The sequence below is a fragment of the Pyxicephalus adspersus genome, chromosome 7 (genome assembly GCF_032062135.1).
Source record: "Pyxicephalus adspersus chromosome 7, UCB_Pads_2.0, whole genome shotgun sequence".
Lineage (NCBI taxonomy): Eukaryota > Metazoa > Chordata > Amphibia > Anura > Pyxicephalidae > Pyxicephalus > Pyxicephalus adspersus.
In genome coordinates this window covers 4696417-4702698 of record NC_092864.1, presented here as the reverse complement: position 1 = coordinate 4702698, position 6282 = coordinate 4696417, and the positions used below count along the sequence as shown (strand labels likewise).

At 39.5% G+C, this 6282-nt stretch overlaps 1 protein-coding gene and 1 long non-coding RNA gene across 2 annotated transcripts in view; one reads left to right on the top strand and one right to left on the bottom strand.

Moving 5' to 3' along the window:
* Positions 1–6282, top strand: part of LOC140334885 (uncharacterized) — a gene marked incomplete in the record, with an annotated part of 307753 nt that overhangs the window by 109144 nt on the left and 192327 nt on the right.
* The window catches only part of LOC140334894 (uncharacterized), a 16749-nt gene continuing 12760 nt past the window's right edge, over positions 2294–6282 (bottom strand). The window contains exons 3-4 of the long non-coding RNA XR_011921641.1: positions 2637–2681; positions 2294–2383 (exon numbers count right to left, since the gene is read on the bottom strand). This is a non-coding gene — a long non-coding RNA (uncharacterized lncRNA). The remainder of the gene's footprint in view (positions 2384–2636; positions 2682–6282) is intronic.

The window sequence follows — 6282 nt, the reverse complement described above, 5'->3', positions numbered from 1 at the left end:
TGATCCTTCATGGTAAAATCACCACGCCAAAATCACCAAATAGGACTAAATCACAAATGCTATTAGATGTATTGCTTTGGATAGAATTCATGGCAACCTAAGAGGTGGTGATTAAAACAAATGGATGCAGTTTGGATTCAATGTGAAACTGGATGGAGTGTTTAATAAAGATTAAATCAATTTCCTGTACTAAATGACATCTTTAGTTTTCGATAATTTCTTTAATATTTTTTTTTCTTCACAACTCATTCTGATTTATAATAAAGAAAGATGATGTAAAAGGAGTATCAAGATTTGTTTGTCTCCCATTTCTTTCACTTGCTTTTGCAATGTTAGAATATTGTGTTCAACCTATGCTTCCTGTATTCCTGGGATAGTTGGGGGGAGGGGGGTTACGGATAAATTTAAGGAGCTTCCCATGTTACAGACAAACGTTGAATGGTGCAGTACTATTTGTATTGAAAAACAAAAGGATTCAGCAAACAGTGCTGGTAACTGCAGCAATGGTTTAAAGAAGGAATTGTTGATGAACCATGTGATGAGGTTGAGACAGTATGGGTGGAATTGAATGTGGGGATGCATAATACACAGTTAATTATTGGAGTCTGCTTTAGGCCCCTGAGTGCTACAGAAGAATAGAGAATCAACTACTAGCACAGATAGAAAAGCAGCAAAAACTGGAAATGTTTTATTCATGGGAGATTTTAAATTACCCTGACATTAACTGGAGTAATGGCACTACAGGAAAGATAAAAACATTTAATTTTAGGAGAGCAAATTTTCCATTATTAAGGGCAGCTCCCTGTGACTTGGGCTGGTAGACAATATTGTCCTCAAAGAACATAGGACAGAAATGGAAATGATTCAAGTCTGTTGTACACAAGCACACAAAAAAAGTATATTCCAATGATCGCTTCTCGGCCTTTTGGCCAAGATCAAGGATACTTGTTTCTTGGCCAATTGTGCTAGTGAGTAGGGTGCCAGCCGCCTCGGCCTTGGGAGGTTCCTGCGGGTTCCTCCCATGCTGCTATTGGGGTAGGCGCCACCCGAAAGCGTAGAGAAGCGATCACCTCACTGGTTTTTTCCGGTGGAGGCTCGGTTTGGAGCGTGATTTATTTTATGTTTATTTGCATATATGCAAATTGGCTAACATAGCTGGAGCTATGGAGGGGCCTTGGGGAGAGTGCGGCGATTGTGTCCCCCCGTATGCACGCATTACAAATGCGGTGCGGATCTCTTTTGGCGAAGGAAAGGAAGATTTTATGCTGAAGTTCGTGGTGGAGCAGATTTTGGGAGAGTTGGCTGGAATACAGAAAGCGGAAGTGATTGCTATCTATGACAATCCAAGGAAGAAGATTTATGACGTGGTTTTTGCTACCAGAGGCATTTACCAGGATTTTATGGCTGAAATTGAGAGAAGGAAAGATGACCCCAGGTTGGTGAGTGTAAAGTTTACTCCTCATTATTCTATGGACACTGTTTTGGTGGTTAGAATGTTTTCCCCCTATGTACCAGTAGAAGAGATTGTGACATTTTTGAAGAGATTCTGCTCTGAAGGGAAAATTCTGGGAAAAATAATGAATGAATTTGGAATATGGACGGGAAAATGGAGGTTTAGTGTTTGTTTTAAAGAGGATTTAAGGCCGCCAGCGAAATTTCGTTTGGGAAGAGTAAATGGAGAGTTGTTTTTTTCCGGGATGCCAGTTTTCTGCAGAAAGTGCAGGAGATATGGGCATGTGCAAGAAATGTGTAAAGCGACCGTATGTATGGTGTGTGGTTCATTGGAGCATTCAAGTTTGCAGTGTAATGGGAACAAGAAGTGCTTTTTGTGTGGAGATGATGGACATTTATACATGTTTTGTCCTCATCGGAAAAAGGCTGGTGGTGTGGAGGAGGTGATGGAGGTGGATGAGGAAGGCGGAGAGAGTAAAGAAGTAGGTGGAAGGAAGATGGAAGAAGATGGTGTATGTGGTAGAGGGGAGGAACCTGCATTTAAAGAACCTTTAGTGAATCCCCAAGAGAAAGTAGAAGGGGAAAAGGAAAATGTGGAGGTCAGAAGGAAATTGAAGGAGAAAAGGGATACAAAGGTGGAGGAAAAGGCTGGAGAAGAAAGTGAATGGGAGGATGTGGAGAGTGAGGAGGAAGAAGAAAAAAGCATGAAAATAAAAGCCAATCAGCCTGTACCAGTGAAACCAGTGGTGTGTCCCCAGGAGAAAGTAGAAAAGAAAAAAAATAGAAGAAGGTGAGGAAGCGCAAGAGCTGAAAAGAATTGTGACAAGGAGTAAGAAGAGAGGAGTGGAGGAACAAGGAGAAAAACAAAGAAGTAACCAACCTGGGGCATCTGGACTGCAGAGGACATCAGCAGAAAGCAGGAAAGAAGTTTCTGAAAAAAGGATGAAGCATGAACAAAGTGGAGTTTCTGGAGAAAAGACTGAAACAAAAGTTGGACTGAAAGTAGGGTCAGATGAGGAAAAGGCTAGGAAAATTATTTGGGAGGGGGGAGTACCGAGTAAATTAGAATTAGGTTGGTTAGAAGAAGTGTTAAAAAAGAAGTTCTTTTTCTGGAAAGAAGGTGAGATAGATTCCTGGCGAAATGAGGTGAAAAGAGTAACAAAAAAAAAGAGGGGTATACTTACCAAGTTTTTTGGAATCCCGGACTGGCTGGACAGAGCTTTTCATTCCTGTAAAGGAGACGAACAGATAGTTTGGGGTTTAATATTAAGGTTTTGCATGTCTGAAAAAGCAACAAAAGAAAAGATAAGTGAATTTTTTGAATTAGTTACTTCAGAAGGATAAGGAAATTTTTGATTTAAGTTTCAAGTAGAATAAGGTTTTGTTTAAAGTTTTGTGGTCAAAATTATGTGATGTTATTTTTGTGTTTTCAAATTCTGTAAAAATCGGTTTTATTTTAAAAAATGGTTTTTATGATGATGATGGTACACGAGCTGCCCTTTGGCTAAGCTGAGGGTGGCCGTGCCAATCTTAATAAAAATTTAAAAAAAAAATATTCCAATGAGTAATAAGTTTAAGAGGCTAAAAATAAAACCTATGTGGCTCACAGCTGAAGTAAAAAAAGCCATAAAGAAGAGGGCATTCCAAAAATCGTAGGATCACCTTTATCGTTTGAAAACTATAAAAAATTTAACAAAAGATGTTACAGAAGAGATAAAATGTGCAAAACTTCAAATGAAAGACAGATTTCAAGGGAAAGTAAGGCAACCCCCCACATTTTATTTAAATATTTTAATAGCGAAAAAAATCAGATCTCAGTATGTAGGCCCCTTAAAAGATCTCTCTGGGTTGGTAACTGGGATAAAGAAAAGGCAGATTTACTAAACACTTTTTTTAGCTCTGTGTACACAAAGGAAAATGGCACCAATGAAGTCCAAATTCATGTTAGCGATGTCACAGTCTTACAAGTTACAATGGCTCAAAATTCATATGATTGAGAAATAGTTGGAAAAAATTAGGGCTGACAAAACACCAAGACCCAGTGGATTACACCCACGTGTTTTTAAAGAGCTGAGCTCAGTTATTTCAAAATCATTATTTATTTTCTTTAAAGACTATTTACTGGCATGATACCAATGGATTGGCATAAGGCCAATGTGGTTCCTATCTTCAAGAAGGAAGCAACATCATTACCAGGTAACTACAGACCAGGTAGTTTAACGTCTGAGAGTTTGCTAAAGAACCACTAAGAAGAGTTTCTGCTAGAAAATAATATTATAAGTGATAGTCAGCATGAATTCAAGAAGGATCAAATTTGTCAAACAAATTTACTCTCCTTTTATGAGGAAGTGAGTAAGCAGGTAGACAGTGGAATAGCAGTTGATATAGTGTACTTAGACTTTGCTAAAGCATTTGACACCATACCCCCACAGACGGTTAATAAGCAAGTAAGGGTCAATAGGTTTAGAAAAGTAAATCTGTAAATGGATAGAGAATGGGCTTAAAGACTGCATTGATTTGTACTCCGAATGGTCAAAGGTTATTAGTGGGGTACCCCAGGGTAAAGTATTGGGACCTTTACTGTTTAACATCTTTAAAAGAGATATAGAGTTTGGGATTAAAAGTACCATTTCTGTGTTTGCGGATGACACCAAACTATGTAATAGAATTAAATTTATACAGGATGTCTAAAATCTACAAGCATGCCTGTATGTACTGTTTGATTGGGCAGCCAAGTGGCAAATGAAATTTAATATAGGTAAATGTAAAGTTATGCACTTGGGAGCTAACAACATGCATGCTTCACACTGTCTAGGGGGAATACATTTGGGGGAGTCAGGAATAGAAAAGGATCTGGGGGTTCTGGTAGATCATATACCTAAAAACAGCATGTAATGCCAAGCTGCAATATCTAAAGCCAGCAAAGTACTTTCTTGTATTAAAAGAGGAATAGACTACAGAGATGGAGACATAATCCTGCCCCTGTACAAAGCATTGGTCAGACGACATCTGGAATATGCAGTCCAATTTTGAGCACCAGTTCACAAAAAGGACATTGTGGAATTGGAGAAAGTGCAGATTCTATTTTCTATTCTATTCTCCGTTGAGAAGAGACGTAGAAGGGGGGATATGATCAATCTGTATAAATGCTCCATATAGAGAACTTTGCAATTCTTCCCAATTATTCACTTTGAGATCATTACGAAGAACAAGAGGGCACTCTTTGCGTCTGGAGGAAGAAGTTTAAGCTACGGATAAGGAGAATAAAAATGTGGAATTGGCTCCCTCAGGAAGTAGTTTCAGCAACTACTATAGATTGCTTTAAGAAATTACTGGATTTTTTCCAGTAGCACAGAAAAAAACTGGACATTAAGGCTTAAAGTAAAGATAGTAGTGACCGTTGATCCAGGGAACATCCAATTGCCTCAGGGGATCAGGAAGGAATTTTTTTCCCCTGTTGAAGAAAATTACACCAAGGTTTTATTTTGCCCTCCTCTGGACCAACTATGTCTGTAGGATTTATATCTGGGATATGTTTATTTCCCTAGTAGTTGAACTTGATAGGCCTATGTCTTTTTTCAACCTGACCTTCTATGTAACTTCCTGCTCTGGTTTACTTTCACAGAGCTTCATCGGCATGCGCTCCAGTATCATCATGCATTTTAAAGTGAGGCTTGCCCACCGGATGTCATCTCGGTCGGCACGGATGTTTATTCACTGCAAAATATCTAATATCAACTGATTGATCTAATGACCATTTACACATGTCTGTAGATAAGAATAGATAGGTGAGGACTTTATATTTGAACACTCTTGGTTATACTTGTGGTAAATTGAAGTAAATTTACACTTTAAAAAAAATTCTTTCAATTTAAAAAAAAAATGGTTTTTACATGCAGAAATCATTAGCCAACTCAACACCATCCTCCTCCTCTCCACTGCCTGTCTCTTTCCAGGAGAGGCAGAATTAAAGATAAATTCCATTTTTGATTTCTGTTGTTTTCTGTTGAATCCAAAAATCCCTTTAGTACCTAATTGACTGGATGGGGTATGGGCTTGAGAAACTGAATCGGGGGCCTGCTTCACAGGTTTATGCCAATGAATTGGTTTGCCAGTTTCACGGCATACCCTGAAAACCCCAGGTGGAGGGTTCAGGGCCTAGAGTAGGGTACTATCAGCACTAGTCCTGCTGTGCCAGCACAATCTTTGTTACTAGGGATAAGCAAGTAGGCCTCTGACTTCCTCTGATAAGAAAATTTCCTCAAACTTCCGGTGGATTTGCGAAATTTCGTCAAATCGATTTCGCGAATTACATTAAAGTAAATGGGCCGATTTTTGCGTGGTGGACAGCATATAAATCCTGTTTATTAATAATAATATTATTATTTGCTAACTGGCATCATGACCTGGATGACGTCTTAGGCATGCCACCCATAAAGTTGTGGACTAGTAGTGCGGTGACATTAGGCAAAAGGATGGAGGACCAGACACAGAGCGTGGGTCAGCGAGAGCAGTAGCAATGTGTGACCTCTGGTCAGCTATCGCCAGGGAGACCGCATTGGTAAGAGTCATGGAGAGTGGGTGTAGTGCATCGTCATTGCCACCCGTAAGTGTAATTTTAGTGAATGGAGTACTGGCAGGTGGCAGCAGCAACAGCAGGAGGAGGAGGCGTGATCCCTGAGACAAAGCGTAGATCGCATTGGTAGCTGGCATCTCGAGCTGGGTGTAGTGCATCATCATTGACACCCAGAAGTGTGTAATACAATTTTATTGAAAGGAGTACTCACAGGTGGCAGAAGCAACAGCACCAGGAGGAAATTGTTTTGGCTT